The sequence below is a fragment of the Glycine max genome, chromosome 18 (assembly GCF_000004515.6).
Source record: "Glycine max cultivar Williams 82 chromosome 18, Glycine_max_v4.0, whole genome shotgun sequence".
Classification (NCBI taxonomy): Eukaryota; Viridiplantae; Streptophyta; class Magnoliopsida; order Fabales; family Fabaceae; genus Glycine; species Glycine max.
This window is the reverse complement of record NC_038254.2, coordinates 18,347,754-18,366,788: the sequence shown is the minus strand read 5'-3', so window position 1 is coordinate 18,366,788 and position 19,035 is coordinate 18,347,754. Positions and strand designations below refer to the sequence as shown.

The 19,035-nt window shown below is 33.7% G+C and overlaps 2 pseudogenes; both read left to right on the top strand.

Moving 5' to 3' along the window:
- Positions 1–3,213: 3,213 nt before the first annotated feature.
- LOC100785601 (peroxidase 31-like) lies at positions 3,214–6,596 on the top strand (annotated as a pseudogene).
- Positions 6,597–10,943: 4,347 nt separating this feature from the next.
- LOC102661045 (endoplasmic reticulum metallopeptidase 1-like) lies at positions 10,944–18,419 on the top strand (annotated as a pseudogene).
- The last annotated feature ends 616 nt before the right edge of the window (positions 18,420–19,035 follow it).

Genomic DNA, 19,035 nt, shown 5'->3' with positions numbered 1-19,035 from the left:
CCCTTGCCACTAAGCTATTGTGATTTATTTATTTATTAGGTGCAATTCATGTATATTTATAACTTCTGAAGGATAAATCATTTATGCGCAAACTATTTAAAATTTTGTGTCTCTAAGTTATGCTGAACATGCAATATTATGTTAAATACTGGTATGCATTGGATTTGATCCTTTAAAGTTTATTACATGTTGAATGGATATACGTACAATGTTATTTTGAATTGGTATACATGTAATTTTTATGATTTAATATTGAGCACGTTTGCATTATTAAGTATGTTATGCAAAGATTATTTTTTAATGTTAAGTGAGTAATATAATTTTATTAAATTAGAGAGTAGCCACAACATCTTTAATTGAGTAAAATTATATGCTAAATTTATAATCACATTAGAAATATTAATTGTTATTAATCATATGTAATGTGATGAAATCTACCAACAGGAATTTTGTTGTATTTGTATGATTAATTAGGATAAAATATTAGATTATATTTCTTAATTTACCCACATGAATTAAGGAAAAAAACATGATTTAATAGTTTTATCATAAAGTTGCATGATGAATCTAATTGAGTAGGACTTTAGCCCACAGACAAGTTTTGTGTCACTAGATTCATATATTGAGACATGATTTGCATTGGCAAAACATGACATTTGTTTAGTCTCAAATTTTCTTAATGAGCATGTGTGTTTGTTTGCAGTTTCACAATCTATGAATATTTCTTGTGACCTTCCCATATTGAAAGGTGATAATTATAAGGTTTGGAAGGTAAGAATTATCCTTCATTTGGGCTGGATGGATATTGACTATGCTATAAGGAAGGATGAGCCACCGGCTATTACTGAAACTAGCGAACTTGATGCTATTGACCTTTATGAAAAGTGGGAGAGATCTAATCGTCTCTCCGTTATGTTCATAAAAACCAACATATCCACTAGTATTCGGGGTTCAGTTGACCAACATGATAAGGTCAGAGATCTGTTGAAAGCCATTGATGAACAGTTTACGACCTCTGAGAAGTCGCTTGCTAGCATACTCATTATGCAATTCTCTTCCATTAAGCTTATTGGAACGAAAGGTGTGCATGAACATATCATGCACTTAAGGGACATAGTGGCTCAGTTGAAAACCTTGGAAGTTACCATGTTTGAATCCTTCCTGGTACATTTCATTTTGTGCACCCTACCTCAACAGTATACACCCTTTAAAATCTCCTACAACACACATAAGGATAAATGGTCTATTAATGAACTGATAACCATGTGTGTTCAAGAAGAGGAGAGATTGATAATGGAAGAGCGTGAGAAGGTAAATTTGACTACTTCTACTTTTGGAAAGGATAGGAAGAAGTCTGTAGGCACCAATAAAGGAAGGATTTCGACTCAACCAACAATTAAAAAGGAGTCAAAGTGTTTCTTCTGTAAAAAGAAATGACACATAAAGAAGGATTGCCCCAAATTTAAAAGTTGGTTTGAGAAGGTACACCATTTACTTTCGTTTGTTATGAATCTAATATGATTAATGTGAATCATAATACATGGTGGATTGACTCTGGTTCTACAATCCATGTTTCTAATACCTTGCAGGGTATGGAAAGCCTAAGGAAGCCAGTGGGAAGTGAGCAGTGCATCTACTTAGGGAGTAGGATGAGCTCGCATGTAGAGGCCATTGGAACGTGCGTCTTAGTTTTAAGTAGTGGCTTTAAATTACATTTGGAGAAAGTTTTTTATGTTCCTAATTTTTGTAAAAACTTAATTTCTGTTTCTAAACCTGCACCTTTGGGATTTTATTTTAATTTTACAGACTTTGGTTTTAATTTACTAAATAAATCTGAAATTATTGGTTGTGGTCAATTGGTTGATGGTCTTTATTCAATTGAATTAAAAAGCGACCCTACTTATAATTCTATGCACGTTTCTGTTGGGTAAAAACAATGTATTATAAATGAAGAATCCTCTATGTTATGGCACCAAGATTAGAACATATCTCTATTGAGAGAATCAAGCAATTAGTAAATAAAGGAGTACTTAGTACTTTGGATTTCGCTGATTTTGAGACTTGTGTACATTGCATTAAGGGTAAGCAAACTAACAAGTCTAAAAAGGGTGCAAAGAGGAGTTCTAATTTATTAGAAATCATACATACAAACATATGTTGTCCAGACATGGATGCAAATAGTCTAAAATACTTCATAACCTTTATAGATGCTTATTCACGATATATGTATCTCTACTTTATTCTAAGAATGAAGCTTTAGATGCCTTTAAAGTTTTTAAGGCTGAAATTGAGAAACAATGTGGTAAAAAAATTAAGATCGTGAGATCAGATAGAGGTGGGGAGTACTATGGTAGATACACAAAGGATGGACAAGCACCAGGTTCATTTGCGAAATTTCTTCAAGAACATGGGATTGTTGCCCAATACACTATGCTTAGTTCTCCATATCAGAATGGTGTGACAGAACGAAGAAATCAAACCTTATTAGACATGGTGAGAAACATGAGGAGTAATGTAAAACTTCCTCAATTTTTGTGGATTGATGCTCTTAAGATGGCTATGTATATATTAAATCGAGTTCAAACCAAGGTTGTCTCAAAGACACTTTTTGAGTTATTCAAGGGTTGGAAACCAAGTTTGCAACATATACGCGTTTGGGGATGCCCGTTTGAAGTAAGAATTTATAATCCACAAGAGAAGAAACTAGACCCTAGGACTATTACTGGGTATTTCATTGGATATGCTGAAAGGTCTAAAGGGTATAGGTTCTATTGTCCATCCCACAACACTAGGATTGTGGAATCAAGGAATGCAAAGTTTCTTGAAAATGACTTGATCAGTGGGAGTGATCAATTTCAAAACATTTCTTCTAAAAGGGATCACTATGAAGCTGAACCTTCTGGAACAAGTAATAGGTTGGTAGTCATTCCCACCCCTCAAGTTAAAATGGGTGTTAGACAACCAGTGATTGAAGTTCCATAAGTTGTTGAAAGTGATCATGTAGATCAAGTTGTTTGTGAGGAACAACATGATGATATTGAACAAACTGGTGAAGAACCGATTGAACAAGTTCCTCAGCAGGATGATCAAGCAACATTAAGAAGATCTACTAGAGTAAAAAGGACAACAATTCCTAATGATTATGTAGTGTACCTACAAGAATCAGACTACAACATTGGAGCCGAAAATGATCCTGAGACGTTTTCATAAGCCATGAGTTCTAAGGAATCAAATTTGTGGTATAATGCTATGAGGGATGAGATGCATTCTATGGCATCTAACCAAGTTTGGGATCTCGTTGAGTTTCCTGTTGGTGCAAAAGCCATCGGATGTAGATGGGTCTTCAAAATAAAGAAAGACTCAGAAGGCAACATTGAGAGACATAAGGCAAGACTTGTTGCTAAAGGATTCACTCAAAGAGAAGGAATCGATTACAGAGAGACCTTTTCCCCAGTATCTAAGAAAGACTTTCTTCGAGTAATTTTGACATTAGTAGCTCATTTTGATCTTGAGTTGCGTCAAATGGATGTGAAAACGACGTTCCTGATTGATGATCTAGAAGAAGAGGTTTACATGAAACAACCTGAGGGATTCTTATCTAGTGTTGGTGAGCACTTAGTCTGCAAGCTTAATAAGTCCATCTGTGGATTGAAACAAGCCTCCCACCAGTGGTATTTAAAATTTCATGAGGTCATTTCTTCATTCAGCTTTGAAGAGAATGTCATGGATCACTGTATATATCAGAAGGTCAGTGGGAGTAAGATTTGTTTCCTTGTATTATACGTAGATGATATTCTGCTTGCGACTAATGATAAAGGTATGCTATATGAGGTGAAACAATTTCTCTCAAAGAACTTTGATATAAAGGATATGGGAGAGGCATCATATGTCATAGGCATAAAGATCCATAGAGAAAGATCTCGAGGCATTTTAGGCTTGTCTCAAGAAACCTATATCAACAAAGTTTTAGAGAGATTTAACATGAAAGATTGTTCACCAACTGTAACTCCCATTGTGAAGGGTGACAAACTCGCTTTGAGTCAGTGCCCCAAAAATGATTTTGAGCGGGAACAGATGAAAAATATTCCACATGCTTCAGCAGTTGGAAGCCTTATGTATGCTCAGGTTTGCACTAGACCTGATATTGTGTTCGCTGTTGGAGTCTTGGGAAGATATCAAAGTAATCCAGGTATTGACCACTGGAAAGCTGCAAAGAAAGTGATGAGATATCTTCAAGGAACAAAGGATTACATGCTCATGTACAAACAAACTGATTGTCTGGAAGTGATTGGCTACTCCGACTCAGACTTTGCTGGTTGCGTTGATTCGCGAAGATCAACATCTAGTTATATTTTTATGTTAGCCGGTGGAGCTGTATCTTGGAGAAGTGCCAAGCAAACCTTAACTGCTACTTCCACTATGGAGGCTGAGTTCGTTTCCTGTTTTGAGGCTACCTCTCATGGTGTATGGTTGAAGAGTTTCATATCTGGCCTTAGAGTTGTGGACTTTATTTCTAGGCCATTAAAGTTGTATTGTGACAACTTTGTTGCAATGTTTATGGCTAAAAACAACAAAAGTGGAAGTCGAAGTAAGCACATCGACATCAAGTACTTAGCCATAAGAGAACGTGTTAAAGAAAAGACAGTGGTCATTAAACACGTCAACACTGAGTTGATGATTGTTGATCCTTTAACTAAAGGCATGCCACCAAAGAATTTTAAGGATCATGTAGTACGAATGGGACTTGGTTCCATGATGTAATTTCATTGTATGTACATTTGTTATTTTCAATGAAACTCTTATTCAGTTAGATATTTTCTCATATGGTTTTGTGCACATATTTATTTATTTCGAGAAAAATCATTCGATTTAGATATAGAATAAACATATGGTTTATTCATTAAGTTGAGAGACTTGATATATTGTGGTACATGGAAGATACTACTCATCATCAGAGGACCTATCATCATGACTCATATATCATGTTTCTTATTACGGTTGATGTTGAGTTAAATGGACCAAGTGGGAGAATGTTGGAATGACCCATGTTCAGGGTCACATTCCACGTTCTATTTTATTTTATTCCCATTACATTATTTTTGGAATTTTATTATTTCTGAATCTGATCCATTTTTCATCCACATTCAATCCATATCTTTGCAACATATTTGCAACCACCTTCATAACAAATCACGTACCCATCCTTTATCTCACGTACTGATAACTTCTATCTCACGTTCTGATAAGAAGTTGGTTGAACTCTGTGATGGACAGACTCTATTAATAGGATGGGGTGCTCTCAATTTTGTATCACCAAACCCGCTTCTCTATTAAAAAAAAATACACCATCTATTCAAAGTAGTAAGGGTCTGGAAGAACAAAACTATCTTCAGGTTTGTGTATGCGCCGCTTCGTGTTCGATTTGCAATGGCTGGAGGTACGCTCATAATATTTAGTTTCTGTTGTTTGATCTGAATATACCATTTAAATTAATTTGCATGTTTAGATCAGTGCCTGTTTAATTTACAAAATAAGCATTTATTTCTTAATTTTTAAAAAAAAAACTTTAGACCTAACGTAACCCTTGCTAACAACCATAACCATCATGACTTATACCAACCCTACCATGTTCCTCCTTTTCCTCTCCCTATCCTTCTTTCCCTTGATCCAAATCCAGCTCACCACCAACTACTACCAAAAAACTGTCCCAAATTCTTCGACATCGTCCGAAAAGCCGTCACCCACAAGCAACTGTCGACGCCAACCACTGCTGGCGCCATGCTCCGCCTCTTCTTCCACAACTGTATGGTTGGCGGCTGCGACACTTCCATCCTCGTCACCTCCAACACCTTCAACAAGGCGGAGCGTGACGCAGCCGTCAACCTCCCCCTCTCGGGGGACGGGTTTGACACAGTGGCGCGCGCCAAGGCGCCCTCTAGCTTGAGTGCCCTGGCGTCGCCTCCTGTGCCGACATCCTGGCCGTGGCCGCACACGATCTCATTGTTGCAGTCGGTGGCCCCACCTTTGATCTCCGCCTCGGTCGGAAAGACTCCCTCGAATCAAAAGCCACTGACCCTGAAAACCAATTCCCCTTACCAACCATGTCTTTGTCAGAAGTAATAAAAATCTTCACATCCAAAGGCTTCTCTATTCAAGAAATGGTGGCTCTCGTTGGTGCACACACCATAGGGTTATCCCACTTTAACCAATTTTCCCACAGGCTTTTCAACTTTAACAAGAATTCCGAAATTGACCCTGCGTATAACCCTGATTACGCTGCGGGGTTGAAGAAACTGTGTCAAAATTACACCAAAGACCCTTCCATGTCAGCGTTTAACGACGCGATAACTCCCACGAAGTTTGATAACATGTATTACAAGAACTTGCGGAAAGGAATGGGATTGTTGGTCACTGATAGTGCCATGTTTGATGATTCCAGATCGAGGCCCTTCGTTGACAGGTACGCGGATGATGAAAAGAAGTTCTTTCAGGATTTCGCACGTGCCATGGAAAAACTTAGTGTGTTGCAGGTTAAGACCGAAGGAAAAGGAGAGGTGCGGTCGAGGTGTGACTCATTCAACACGCTTAATAATTGAAACCAGTTTTGTGTCTTTTCGTTTTTTGTTTTTCGCTTGAAAGTATTCAACGAGGGAGAGTGATGGAACAACTAACATGTAGAAAGAGATGTAGATTGTAGGAAAAGATAAAGTAAGAAGAAAATAGCATGCACAAGTGACAAGTCTTTCTGAATTCTGAATGAATGTAGGTACTACGTAGGAGTACGGTCTTAGCCACGTATATATCGTGGCGTTTTAGCTAGTGAATAAAAGTTCATAGTTTTTTCGATTTAATTTTAATATATTTAGAATAAAAACTGTATATTTTTAGTATATTATATATTTATTTAAAATGTAAAAAAAATTATCTTCATTTCACTATAATTTTTTTTTATCAAAATTATGAAGCACTTTATTAATTACCAGGAGAAACAGACACTCCGTATATTTTTTCTTTTGTGTTTATAAAAAATTATCATGTCTAACTGCTTTTTTTCTTAATTTTTTTGTAAAATGAAAAATAAAAATAATAAAAGTAAGTGGGTGATTTATAAAGATAATTATAACGATAAAATAGTAACTTATAAATGTAACTATAGAAATAAAATAAACATAAAAATATATACACCAAAACATCTTTTATTTATATTTATATATATATATATATATATATATATATATATATATATATATTTATAAATTACTTGTTTAATTTTGGTATGAATTGAATTTATACGGATTCTCCCATAATTATTACATATAATTTGTTAATTTTATCACATCATACTGTTCATTAACTCATTAATTATTAATATGATATGGTAACTGAGTGAATTTCTATTAAACTCCCTTGTAAAAATATTTTGTATTAATAATATATAAAATTAATTAAAATTATATATATATATATATATATATATATATATATATATATATATATATATATATATATATATATATATATATATCTTGTATTAATATTTTGTATTAACTGTGTCCTACCATACTACTCCCAAATCTAGTTTCTTTTGACAAAAAGAATAAAAGATCTTATATCTTTTTACTATCTTGTTGGAATATCTTCTTACTAATTCTTCTTGTAAATTCTTTTACTCATTGACACGTCATTTCTTTAACTTCTAAAAGCATTTAATACTTCTGATTCTCTTTTATTTCTATGTAGAATTGATCAATCCTAATCCCAGTCAATTAATTGTTAGTGAACTTCAACATTTAATTGGAAGAACTATGGAACGGTTTGGTTTAAAGATTAACAGAAGATCAATCGTGCGAATGAACCTCTAATCAGATTAATTGTTTTAATCACTCTCTATGTGCTTTATCATTTCCACTAATTTGCATGAATCCTACATGAACAACTAGGAATTAAATTTAGTAAAAGATTACTAAGAGATTATGGTCAATATATATTAATGAAATTGAGCAGATGATTAGTAAATGAAAATTAATTCAAAGCTCAATAAGAAAAAGAATTTGGGGATAATTGCTAATACCATTGAAATCACAAGCCCAGCCAGGTCTTCCCTGCTTGTTAATTTCATGAATTATTGCTTGCTTGTTCTTTCAAATTATTGTACAGAACAATGGAACCTTGCTTCAGCAGCTAAGAGTAACATATCAGCACAAGCGTTAACTTCTGCATAAATGTGAATTATTCTTACTATCCAAGCAAGCTTTAATAAATTTCTATAGAAAAGATAAGATTATGATCATCTAATGATGTGGTAGTTTTTATATCTTTTAATTAACTATTGTTTAGCTGATGGGATTTCTGTTTTATTTTTAGTGTTACAAGGAACCTTATATCACCTTCATATTTTGAATTAGTTTGTTAGACTTATATCACATTAGGCGGTTTCAATTTAAGTTTAAACAACAAAACCAATTCATAATTAAAAGACCGAAATTTATTGATTCAGTTATAAATTAATATGAATTTTTGAAACTATCATTGTAAGCATTGAGGACAAAACTCTGTTTACATAGTCCAATCACAATAGTCATTGTAAAGTACTAATAGTATATTCAATACCTATACATCTTTTAATTTCTTCAAACAACCTTTGAGATTGATTTACTTAGATTGCCAGTAAAGTTTAATGGTTATGGAATCCATTAACAATAATCTCTAGGATAAAATATCAAGACTTAAAGTTCATTGTTTGAGGGCCCTAGGGACTCCCAAATGGTTAGAGGGGACTAGGAGGATAAGAGATAGGACCTATGGGTAATAGCTAATATGAGTTGAAATTTTATGGAGTAGAATCCGTGTTTGATATTTGAGTTGCCTAACCAATGATTTCTAGTGTACATTTGTTATGATTATAGTGTGTGATATGATGATACAGATTGTCTGCTAAACAGCTCTGTATGAGGTCCCCCTCCAAATCCTTTTCCACTATAGGTATCAACCAAAATAAAAACACAATCCTTGTCTCTCCTCTGTCTCTCTCTCTATACCCTCATATTCATATTAATTTTAAGCAAACCCCACAAACCATCATCATCATTATTTACCATTCCCGCCCCATGAAGTGTTCTCTTTGTCCCTCAAAACCATGACTCACCTATATAGTTGTATCATACATACGGTGTTACCTCAAAGTCATGCAACTCCAATTAAAAAACTATTTTCACTTTCGAACACAGTCCTTACCATAGCACCCAATAAATTAAGGACAAGCTGGGTTAATTGTAATGTTGTTATATTTTCATGTTGCTTATGCAGAACTTAGTCCAACAGACCCTAGAGTTCGAGCTCAACTCTAAATACCAAGTCCAACAGACCCTAGAGTTCGAGCTCAACTCTAAATACCAAGCCTAATGCCAGAGTATAAGGAATTGGTAAATGACGAAAACTAACAAGTAATTAACAAAGTTTACTTACCTCACAAAAGTTGGACAAAACCTAGCCCGGACAAGTTATCGGCACCGACGAAACGCAGAAGCACACGAGGGAGGGCACCACAGAGGTTTGCTACGAAGGAGGTTGCTAGCTAGGGCATGCTCACGACAGATAGGAAGGGCAAAGAGTTAAAAGGTAATGACGCGGTACTATTTTTCTAAAATTTTATTTTAATTTGCAAAATTGCAACAAGGACGGTGATTTCTTAAAAAACGTCGTTGTATTCATTGGCATGCTGTGAAATATGAAGACGTTTTTCACTCAAACGTAGTCATTTGTTGAACCACTCAAATATGACATCGGGCAGCACCAAAAATGTTGTCGTTAATGTCGGGGTATTTACATAAATGCCACCGCTACAGGTTCAACAACGTTTGCATAGCACCGATGTTATATTGATGTCGTGGAAATGCTTTTGTGTGTATATGATAGTGTAGCTACCAAAAATATATGATAGTGTAAAAAAAATACTATCAGTTAATTAAAATTACTCTAGATATATTTTTTAAATTAATTATAAGTGAAAAAAAATATTGGCAACTAAATATAAATTATCCTAAATATAATTTTAAAAATAATTATTATAAAAATTAAATATTGTATTATATATGATAATTTATGATTAGATGATGGGTAAAAAAATCTTTATGCTTTGAATGCATTTCAATTAAATTCCACATAATAATTTAACTTTTTTGTCTGCATGTACCAAAAAATATTACAAAAAGATAAAATGTATCCAAAAAAAATGAAGCCTTTCTGTTTGTATAAAGAATTGTTCTATAAATGATGGATTAGTAGTTTTATTAGAAGGAAAGCTAATTGAGTATCTGATTATTTGGTAAGGGCGTCTCAATTTCATGTTAGTTCTCATGTCTCTTAAAATATACAAAGTTGTATACAACATTTTATTGATACAAAAATGATATGAGCTTTTTTTGTAAAAAAAAATATCATGGGCTAGTACTATTAGAGCTGGGCAAATGGGCATAGCCCCGCGGGACACTCGCAACCCGCACAATATATATATGGGCCGTAATATTTTAAATTTGTTTAAATTGTAAATTTTTAATTTGGTCTGCTTAGTCTACGAATTAAATAGGTTTTATCCATTGGCTCCCTTGCGCTTTTAACATTTTAATATAAAAACAATAACACTAAATAAATAAGGGGTGCAAACAAAAGTAAAAAAAAAAGTATAGAATTTAATTACTTTTCATATGATTCAATGATGGATGAGCAGTGATATAATATTTTGATTTAGTATAAAATTATAGATTAACTAAACATGATATACAAAAATGTTTTTTTAGGAGACTTAAGATACAAAATATGTTATCATTTTGGGTAAATAATTTTTTTATTAGACAATTCATAGTTTTAAAATTGGGTAAAATTTTACATTTTAAAATTTAATTTTCTTTTTTTTTAAAATTTTTTTTAAAATTTTTTTGTCAATTATGGGTTGGCCTATTAAGCCCATGGACTATGCAAATGACTTGTTAGGAATGTGAGCTTTGCAAGACGGACTTACCTACGTACCGAGCTAAGCTTTGTTAGGAATGTGACGTTAAAGAATTACTTGGATGCACAGTACTGTGGTGAAATAGCTATAGGAACTCCTCCTCAAAAGTTCACTGTCATTTTCAACACTGTCATTCTCCTCAATGGGATAATTTAATTCACACTGAAAGTTGCTAGCTAATCTTACTTGTGCAATTTGGCTTAATTTGTGAACCCCACCTGATTATTTATTTTTTCGAATTGATCAATGAATAAGTATTTGCCACCCTAATTTTCTTTGTGACATGTCATTGATGATTTGGCGCCTGCTTTTTTCACTATCTTTCGCAGGTAATTGCATCATAGAGGTTATTTAAGATGAGGCACAGGCGTGAAACTGCTTCAGCTCTTCATCTGAAGGATCAAGCAGTGGCGAAGCAAGCGAAGAAGAGTCAAGTAGTAATGGTGCTGAAATCCGCACCACTGCTTATGTTGGAAACCCAAGGAGGTCTTCATTTGTGTGGCTGGCCTTGTTGCTGATCATCACTTATTTCTGTTCATCCATTTATCATTATCAGTTTCAGAGCATGCCTGTGCCTCTTACTGCAGAAGAGGCCGGCAAGAGGGGGTTTTCGGAGATTGAAACATTCAAACATGTCAGGGCCTTAACTCAGTTGGGGCCTCATCCTGTTGGTTCTGAAGCTCTGCAGGTTGGCTCTTCAACTTTGTTAATCTTTTGTTCCCATTGTTGTTGTTCTTATTTCTTACTTTTCATTGATTCTTTGAATCACAATCAAGAGTAAGCAAGAAGTTTTAGACTTCATGGTAGTTCCCATAATGAACAAGAGTAATGATAGCTTTTTGCATGTGTGATTCTTTTATTAATATTATTGATAGTTCATAATGAACGACAGGAGTAACAACAACCTATACAACTGATTGTGGTAATTTATTTGTCCATTTTCTGTTAATTATTATACATTGATTTTGACTAGCTTCCAACGGCAGTATGTCTTGACAGCATGTGAAAATATTAAGAAAACTGCTCTCTGGGAGGTAGATGTTATGGATATTTTTCATGCAAAGTTCGGTGCAAATCATATGCACTGTGGCTTATTTTCAGGGAGAACACTTGTTTATTCAAATCTAAATAGTGTCCTAGTAAGAATCTTGCCGAAATATGTATCTGAAGAAGGGAGCAATCTATTCTGGTCTCTTCTAATATTGACATGTGATATTCTCTATCCCAACATACATATAAATAAATAAAATATATAAAAATATCAATCAACAAATTTACGTGGGTAAAAGGTTCACATTTACTTCATTATTATTAAATAAGACTTATTAAAAACATATTTGGCTCAAAATAAGATTGTCAAAGTTTACAAAAAATGTTTTGTCAGATCAGTGAGGTAAAATAAAATAAAATAATATCATGCAATTAAAATAAAAACCCATCCCCAATGTCACATCCTATCAGAGCATTGTGTCACAACGTCCTCTCGCACGAAGTTCTTTAAAGTCGTCCATCTAGTCATTTGCTCCCACGAACACAAAGTTCAAGATCATCACAGGATCCAAACACAAATAGAACACAGGGAGTGAGTTATCACACAAAAAATTACAAAACAAATAAACAAGACATAATCAAAATAAATTATGGAAATATTTATAACAAAACTCAACTTAATACAACCCACGACACTTCACCACTTTATCTTTAAAATTCATTTTTTTCAATCACTAATCACATTACACATGAATCACACACTCGAGTCAAAACACAATAACACTCATCAATTTCATAATAAACAATTAGCAAGTGTTATGCATCAATTATACTAAGACTCAAGCCTACATGCAATGTGGTACCATGTTAGTAAAAAACCGCCCTGGGGCGCTTAGGAGTACATAACAAAACACACCACACAATGGGTATGTCAGATCACTCTTACTAAGTAAAATCATAAGGTGACCAGGGTCACTCTGTTTTGCGAGAATGCTCCAACCATATGGGATCAACATAGGCTTAAAGGAGCACTCAAACGGAGTGTCTTTACCCCCCCCCCCCAAGACCTAGATTTCGAAGAATCCGTTAGGGTCTCACCTTCCTGATTCAGGTCCAACCCCTAAAATAATTTTTACAAGCAGACACTACTCATGAATTATACAATACCCATGACCTCATACTCATGTTTCAAACACGTTTAACACACTGCGCTACAATTTAACACTGGTTCCTAACTAGGAACCTACACTTTCTCTTTAACACTGCGCATAAACACTTTTCTCAATATAAATAACGGTCGGGTTATTGTATAATTCACAGCTCACAACATAATTATTGTCACATCAATTGTTAAACACATACACACTTATTCACAACCAAATATCATGCTCACAATTTAACATCTCATGATGTCACAATCCACCATCACAGGTTTACATGTATCTCACAAATTAACACATGTTCAACTTTGTACTTGTACTCAATTTCAACAATAATATTATAAGCAGACACTGCTCATGAATTATACAATACCCACGATCTCACACTTGTGTTTCAAACACGTTTAGCACATTGCGCTACAATTTAACACTGGTTTCTAACTAGGAAACCTACATTTTCCCTTTAACACTACGTATCAACATTTTTCTCAAGATAAACACTGGTTTGGTTATTGTATAATTCACAGCTCACAACACAGGTAATGTCACATCAAGTGTTAACCACACACTTATTCATAACTAAAACTCATATTCACAACTTCGCATCTCATTATGTGATAATCAACCATCTCATGTTTACGTGTATCTTGCAATTTAACACATTCAACTTTGTACTTATACTCAACCTCCATAATAATATTATAATCTTAAAGTAATATATTATTCTACAATTCATCATATATTCAATTTATCACTTATATACAATTTCAATCACAATTTCATAATCCCAATATAACTATTTATTACGCTAATCTTATTCAAAACACAAACAAATTATACAAAAATATTTCTCAATCCATAGGAAGTAAAACCCCTCAAACAATTTCACATAATTATACAAGAAGAATTTCAATATAATAAACATTCCAAAATAAATCTCAATTTGATCACATAAGGATTCCTATACATGTTCATTCTAACCCCAATTGCAATAAACTCATCCCTTACCTCTAAGAGGGCTCACGTGTGTATTGTGACAGCAATAGTGACATCTCTAGCGATTTTCTGAGATTCCTCAAGTTTTTCCTTTGATTGCTCTGATAGGGTTCCCAAACATTAGAGAGAAGGAGAAAGAATTAAAGTCTCCATTCCACTGTCTACATGTGATGATATTTCTACCTCCAAAGAAGTTTTTTTGCAAATCCCAACGGTGAAGATGTGAGGAAATGAATCGCGAACCATATACCAAAATTTCACAATAATCCAACAGTTAACAAGTCCGGGATCATAGTTTCACTGAGACAGTTTTAGATTTCTGCGGGAAAAGAAAAAACTAAGATGCAAAGGTATTTCTCTCAGCTTCGACATGTTTTCGTAATTCCCAATCATAAGAATGTTTGGAAATGAATTCGGAACTTGGTGTTCAAATTTCATAATGATCCAATGGTGAATAGGTCCGAGATCGTCATTTTTTTTAGACAGGTTTGGTGGTATGCGGGAAAAAGAGAGTTTTGGAAGGAGGGGAATGAAAAACGAAATTGAGAGGAAGAGGAGGCGTAGAGAGTATCGCGAGTCTAAAAATTGACCTAAGATGCCTCTATTTATAGCTAGGGTACTCACAATCTATTATTTACTCTATTTTTTTTTGTTTTATTTTATTTTATAAACAAATACTCTATTTTATTTTCTATCAAATGAATAAATCAAATATATTTTCTTTTTTTTTTCTTCAAACCATTATTTTAATACATTTATTTCTCCTTATTTTTTTAATTATAAAATCTGACCATTTTCTAAAACTATTTTTTTTTACTAAAAAATATTTTTAATTTATTTACGAAAAATGAGATGTTACATTTTCTTCGTCTATTTGTTCTCATACTTCTGTTTTGATCCATCATTGCTTTTTTTCTTTGTTTTTAAAATGATGTTTGCAGATTACTGGGACACATTTATCATCGTGACCTGATTTGCCAACATAAATATGTTGTACATGGGGGCTTGTGTCTGTATGTAATTTTGTCCATCTATGATCAATAATGGACCTCTAATATAGAACTCTATGTTGGTCTGCTGCAGGAGAGGGGAGAGGGGATGATTTCCTAGTGGGGAGTATTGTTGGAGCCCTGATTTTTATGGAGAAAGGTTAAAAATATACATAATCTTGTGTATGTTGGTTTGTTTGAAATCCTCACATTAGTCGTTTTAAACAAAGGAACATTCAATTCTTTGATCAGTAAGATAAGGATAATATCAATAAACCACTGATTGTGGATAAAAATTAAACTCATTGAATAATAACATTATGAAAGTAGGAGCATATTGGTCTTGGAAGGATATTTGAGGAAAGACATTGTACTACTAATTGGAAGTCGTAACAGGGACATCAATAAGAATTCTAAGTCATGGTGAGAAATATTTACAACCTCAAGCTTTTCCAGTAAATATCTTTTTTGTTAAAAATATTCATCAGCCTCTCCTTATGCTATTTGGTGCTATTCTGGAATTCCATGCAAGCCTGCAAAGTGACTGCTCTAAAAAGTTTTGCTTTTGCAATTTGAATATTTGATTTTTTTTTTAATTAGTTAAGTGCACTCTATTATTTGCTGCTAAACATATAACATTGATTTAACAGAGCAGGGGCCTGGAGATTGCAGTTGATGTGTAGGTGTTATGCTGGAACTTGCTCGTGGAATTTCTCAATGGCCTGACGGATTGGAGAGAGCTGTTATATTCTTATTTAATACTGGTGAGGAGGAGGGTCTCAATGGTGCTCATAGCTTCATAACCCAGGTATGGAATTATTGTTAGTTGTTAATACATTTATATTAAGTAGTTTTCTTACTTGCTTCTCATGTGGTTTGAAAATATGGTTTTTAAATTTACAAATTATAAGACTGATGTTGGGATTAGAATAAATCTATTAGAAAGACGTTAGTAGACTTTATCTCAATTTTCATGTGATCCCTTCCATTCTTTTGTTTTCTAACCCAGGAGAATAACTTTATAATATTTTTTTACTAAAAATAATTTTGTAAATTTTTAAATCATAAGTAGTGTTTTTAGCACCCTTTAAAGTAGTGCTTGTGGAAATAGTATCTTTAAATCGAGTCTTTTCTTTTAAATTACAAATGTTGGAATGATTTTTATTGGTATCTAAAATCTAAAATATGTTGTATAAAAACATTACCAACAAAAGAATTTTTTATTTTATTTTTGATGCAGCATCCTTGGAGCAAAACTATTCGTGTGGCTATTGATTTGGAGGCCATGGGCATTGGAGGGAAGTCTATTATTTTTCAGGTGTGTTTATTGATCCTATTAGTTTTTTATGAAATTGTAGGGTGTACTTTGACAAAATGTTTTTGTTTTCATTTCTTATTTTCACTTAATATTACCAAATTGCTACCTTGTTTTCATTTATTGTTTTAAAAATTAATGTTTTTTTTCTATTGAGACAGATATATTGAAAATGAATGACAAATTATTCATTCAATGTTAGTTCGGTTGGAAATAAAGTTGTTTTTCATATTATTGCATTTTATTGCTAACCATGAAATCCATATTGTGTTGGTTGAAAGAATGAGATTTAACAAAGCGACTCTTCAAGAGAGCACTCTATACAATAACAGATTCGAAGATGGTAAGCTTTCCATCTCTTGATATGCTCCTTTTAGCCTAGCATGGTTTGCTTTAAACCACACTACTACCAAAAGAAGCTTCTACATTGGTTGAAAACATGTATCTATGACGAGCCCCACACCGTCTTTGTTCCAGATGTCGTTGTATGTCGACAACAACGACATCGATCACCCAAGGACCCGTCTTTGTAATGTCAGAATACAACGTTAGTGCGTATATAACAATAGACGTTATATAAAACGATTCGACGACGCACATATTGAAGAACCCGTCGTTGTTGGGGTCCATTTCAACGTTGGGTACGCCTAAGACCCGTCGTTGTTGTGGTCCATTTCAACGTCGGGTACGCCTAACACCCGTCTTTGTTGGGTTTCCATTTCAACATCGGTGGCGGGCTCACCCGTCGTTGTTTGACAGTATGTCAACGTCGGTTGGTGAGTACACCGTCGTTGTTCTTTGAAGTTTCAACGTCGGTGGTCCGCGCACCCGTCGTTGTTGGCGTAGAAACCTATAAAGACGGGTTTTGATAATGACCGTCGTTGAAGTAGTTCCCCTACTCACAAAATTTGGGTTATACCATTCAAATTTCAAAAACAAAGTTACACTTTGGTTAAAACCTAAGTTGCAAGTCCACCCTCAACCCAGCCCTTCTAAATTATCAGCCCGTCTTAAAAACTGTGTCGTTGAAAGGCCTTTTTCTAGTAGTGCCATTTCTTTAGTGTCATTGGTGCTTTCCACGCAATCAATTAGTCAGTTTGCAGAAACTATGCTTGTGCTGAAGTAAGTCGTTGGATAAATATGCAAATATTAACTTTTATTTCTAGTATAAAGAGGAAAATAAGAAGAAAAGCTAACCCCTTGATAAGTGAAGTTACCTTATGTCTTGTTACAAATAATAGTGCCTGAAATAGTTTGAGTTAATATGATTTTATAGCTACACAGACGTATTAGGATTGACAAATAAGGATTTTATTATAGCCTACAATCTATTGAGCTGCAAAATTGAATGTTATAAAGTGGTGGTGGAAGTGAAAAGATATCCTGGGGAAATAAAGGTTTTATTCAAATATTTTTATATCCAATGACAATAATATGCTATGTTTTCCCTTGTGCAGAATGACAAATTAGAGCTTTTGAAGACTAGATCTCTTCAACATCTGGGGGGAAATATGTTTGCTTTCCTGTTTCATATTGGGGCATCTTCTCATATTCCAGAAGGCAATTCCACTCAATCAGAGGAAGATATAAGCAAGAACAATGCCATATACTTTGACATTTTGGTAATTTGTTACTCAAAAAACTTTTTGGTTTTCTTGGTTATGCAAACCATATTCCAATTTTATGCTTTACTTTGTACATCACGTACTATTTCCCATATAATAGGGTGGTTGTAGCTTGGTATGCTACTGGCCTACCGTCATATCATTAGTCTCTGACATATGATACATGCATTTTTTTAGGGAATGTACATGATTGTATAACTTCAAAAGTTTGCTAATATGCTCCACAATTCAGTAATAATGCAGTCACTTATAATATGGGTTACATCATTGGTTATGGGTGGTATACCAGCTGCAGCTTCGTTGGCCTTGTCGTGTTTGAGTGTTCTCCTCATGTAGCCCTTTGCCTTAAGTTTCTCCTTCCATGTTTGATTACTCCTACCTTTGATATCTTTAAAATAATACTTTCTAAGGCGATTTTTTTTAAAGAAATGTTAATTTTTTTAATATTTTTAAAACAAAAAAAATACATTCTAAGACGATTTTGAAGAGCATCGACATAGAAATCAAAATTCTAAGACGATCTAAAAATCATTGTGGAAAGTATTGACTTTTCACAATGACGGCTTCAAAGACGGTTTTCAAACTGTTGTGGAATATGCTAAAGAATCGACGTGGAAAACACTTTTTCTAGTAGTGATTAATTAATAATAACATTTTAAAAAATTTTGTTAACAATATGTCAATAACATTGGTTATGCTAATTACTATACAAATAAAATAATATTTCAAGTTAAAATCAAGCATATAAATATAAATATGAGAAGCACTCCATAAATTAGGTTAAGAACTTAATTAAGAGATGTATTGGAGTAATTATTTTTTAAAAAAATATCTTAAATTAGAAATGACAATATAGAATCTATAAAAGTAAATTAAAAATTCAATGAAATCCCCTTTTAGAGTGATTAAGAGTGATCTCTGAAATCACTTAAATTCAAGATGAAATTTAAAC